The sequence below is a fragment of the Pteronotus mesoamericanus genome, unplaced genomic scaffold (assembly GCF_021234165.1).
Source record: "Pteronotus mesoamericanus isolate MK-2021 breed Mesoamerican mustached bat unplaced genomic scaffold, CSHL_Meso_final contig_181, whole genome shotgun sequence".
Classification (NCBI taxonomy): Eukaryota; Metazoa; Chordata; class Mammalia; order Chiroptera; family Mormoopidae; genus Pteronotus; species Pteronotus mesoamericanus.
The window spans coordinates 11012386-11016396 of record NW_026555077.1 but is presented as its reverse complement, the minus strand read 5'-3'; positions in this window follow the sequence as shown (position 1 = coordinate 11016396).

Sequence of the window (4011 nt, the reverse complement as noted above, 5' to 3'; positions counted from 1 at the left end):
AGAATCTATATTTCTCTAGCTTTAATCTCAGGGTCGCTATCTCAACACAGCACTGCTCCTAATAAATAGCTAGTAGTAAATGATAAAGTAGGCTACTGTGTTTTATTTTATTTGGCTTTCAAGCCAATCAATTTTATAGCTGTGTGTTTGAGTGCTGAAAAAAATTCTGAAGACAGCAAAGAATTATATGAAAAACTAGAACATGTTGACAAATTGAATTTTTATCTCCCTGTTTCCCCCATGGAAAGAGGTTCCAAGTAGTCTGTTGATTATGCATCTAATAAGGTGCTGCTCCTGACAAGCTCCCTTTGATTGGTTTGCAAGTAGCTCTATTTTATACCTCTTTGGCCACCAGCAATACTATTTCTCATAGACACCTGTATGGGGTACACAGTGATAACATCAGTTTGCTTGCTTTCTCACAGAGACTTTTTTTGTTTTATTTTTACTTTGAGAGTATAGAAAACCATAATTCCTGAAATGGCAGCAAAAAAAGAGAGAGAGATGAAAAATAAAATAGCATCTTTCCTCAATAGTAGTGCTGATTAGAAAACTGCATTCCGCCCCCCTCCCCACCCCCACCACCATATAGTTATTCCTTTTGGAAATATATGTGGTCCAAATAAGGTGAAAAATGTCTTGCTTGTACTCTGGTAGAAAGCCTATACTTGGAAGTTTTTATTTATAGAAAAAAAAGTTTAAATGATCCAATCAAAAAGTGTGCAATGAATTCAGCAGAAAAAGCAACTTTCATACTTGTTTGAGTTTCAGTTTCTGAGGAAGGAAGTCTTTTTAGTTCAAGTAATTCATTAATGCAGCTGGCGTTACTCATTCATTATTGAGCAAATGTTTATAAAATATCTACTCTGAGCCAGACAGTGTGCTGGGCACTGAGAAAGATACCAAGGAAAATGAGATGGACCCTGAGCTCTAAAGACCTTACACTAATGACTAAGGCTCTTCCAGTAGATATTTATGGAGCAAGAACGACGCTGACTCAGTGGTTGCCCATACTGTCCAAATGCATGACCAGATTTGTGACTGTCCGAAAGTGCCATTTGGGTTGCCTTTGCACAGCTTGCAGGGTATGGTGTAACATTTACAATTGCTATGGAACCAACTGAAATTTTCCTCAGAACCAATGACCACCGGGGCATTTGCATCTGAAGTACACATTTTATGGAGATTATGTGAATTAGTCATAGGCATACATTTTAAAAATTATTGCTGTCTTTGGTGTACCTCTTGATTTTATTTCCTTTATTATTAAAATCCATTTGATTCCCCTGCAGAAGTCTATGCAGAAAGGCAAAAGATGTTCTGTTAGCGAGAAAAGCTGGGGAACACTGGGTGGGCTTCGGCAGGTGTCCCCTGGACTGCTACGGGGTTTGCTGTCATCCCATGACAGACGTTCCAGAGTTAAATACAGACTCTAGGCCTGTAAAGGACACAGCTCCTTGGCTTCCAGGACACCACACTGTCCTGGTTGCCACTTCATTGTCTCTTTGCTCATGTTGTCCTTCTCCCTGGTGTTCATGCTGGAGGGTTTTGACCTGGTCCAGTTCTCCCTTCCATCCACCTTTACTCTCTTGCTCATCTCATCAAGTCACCTGGCTCTGAACACCACCTATTGTATATGCTGACAACTCCCAAATTTATATCTATAGTCAGGACTTCTCTTTCTTGTTCCCAAACTCTAAACTCAGATATAGAAAATTTCCCTTGAATATCTAGTATTTATTCCCTCCCACCTCAGACCCACTCTACTCTCAGGCCTACCCATCTCAGCCGATCGTGACTCAGTCCTTCAGTTTGCAGTTGGCTCAGATCATAGTGTTGGTGTCTTCCTTCACTTCTCTCTTCCTAATGCCCCACATGTGATAGGTCAACTATTGCCTTAGCTCTCTTCAACATGAAAGCAGATTGCAACCACTGTTCACCAGCTCCGGTGGTAACTCCTGGCCTGGGCCACCTTCATCTCTTGCCTGGATTCCTAAACACCATTTAATTCATCTTCCTGCTTCTTTTACCCTTCCTCTCCTACACTCTATTCTCCACACTGTAGCCAGAGTGATCCTTTTAAAATTCAAGTCAAATCATGTCATCCCTGTGCTTTTTATCGTGCCATGGCTTTCTGTCTTATTAAAGTGATGGCAGTGACCTTCGTGATCTACACTGTCACCTCTCTACCTCTTTCCCTTCTATCTCCCCCTCACTCACACCCCTCCAGCTACCTCACTCTCTTGCTTGTCCTTGTACATGTCAGGGAGGCTTCCACCTCAGGGCCTTTGCACTGTTGGTTCCTTTGCCTGAAATGCCTTCTCCCCTTATATCTATACACAGCTCGCTCCCTCACCTCCTTGAAGTCTTTACTCAAATATCTCCTTCTCTAAAGAAGAAGGAAATCTTACCTTTTGCAACAACATGGATGGACTTACAGGGTATTATGCTAAGTAAAATAAGTCAGTCAGAGAAAGACTAATAGCATATGATTTCACGTATATGTAGAAACTAATGAACAAAATAAACAAACAAACAAAAAAGAAACAGACTCATGGATACATAAAACAGACTGACAGCTTTAGAGGGGTTTGGAGGGCTGAGTGAAATAGGTAAAGAAATTAAGGAAAAAACCCTCATAGACACAGACAACAGTATGTGATTACCAGAGGGAAGGGGTATGGGAGCAGGTACAAGAGGGTAAAGTGGGGGTGGGTAGGTAAATGGTGACAGAAGGAGACTGGACTATGGATGGTGAACACACAATACAATATATTGATGGCGATTATAGAATTGTACACCTGAAACCTATTTAATTAACCAATGTAACTCCAATAAAGTCAGCGAAATAATTTTTAAAAGTCTCCTTCTCCATTTGACCTATCCTGACCATCCCATCTAAATTGCATCGCACCCCACTCTTGGAGTAGGTTGAATGGTGACTCCCCAAAAGATATGTCCATATCCAAATCCCTGGAACCTGTTCATCTTACCTTGTTTGGAAAAATGATCCTTACAGATGTAATAAAATTAAGGATCTTAAAATAAGATCATCCTGTGTGGATTACCCAAGTGGACCCTAAATCCAGTGATAAATGTTCTAAGAGACAGAGGAGGAGACACACAGAGAGGGCGATGTGAGAATGGAGGCAGAGATTGGAGTGATGTGGCCACAAGCAAAGGAAGCCGTGGAAAGCCAACAGCCACCGAAGTGGGAAGGGAGAAAGGAGTTCCCTCACGAGCCTCCAGAGGGAGCAGGGCCCTGCTAACACTTCGACTTCAGCCTTCCCGCCACCAGAACTGTGAAAGGATAACTTTCTGCTGTTTTAGGTCAACCAGCTTGCAGTGATTTCTTGTAGCAGCCCTAAGAAGCCAATACAGTGGTTAAGCATCACTCTCAACCCCAGGCTTATTTAGATTTAACTATTGATGTGTTTAAGGGATCAACCAGTTGTTTATTAATTTTTTTGTGTAAAGGAGAAGCACACAGTTGCTATTTCACATGCCTATAATGTTTAAGAAAATTTGGCTTAATATTAATATTAACATTTTAAAAGTCCAATGTATAACATGTGAATAATTGCTTTAGATTTTTAAGTTATAGTTTTTTAAATTTATGTACAGTATTGAAATATTTGGAAGAAGCTGAAGTTAACTCTGTAAGTTTGATTTTTTTTTTTTCCTTAGTTTTCTGTTATTTGAGTACTCAGGAAGTTATGTTAGTTCAATCAAAATGTTGAAGTAATTAAAAAAAGAAATAGAATATATTGATTTATAAATGCAATTTTAAATGCTTGAAGTTTTGCCCTGGCTGGGTGGCTCAGCTGGCTGAGCATCATCCTGTACACCAAAAGGTTAAGGTTTCGATTTCTGGTTGCGGCACATACAAGAGACAACTGATCGATGTTTCTTTCTCACATCAATGTTTCTTTCTCTTTCTGTCCCTCCCTCCCTCCCCCTCTCTCTAAAATCAATAATCGTGTCCTCAGGCGAGGATATAAATAAATAAAT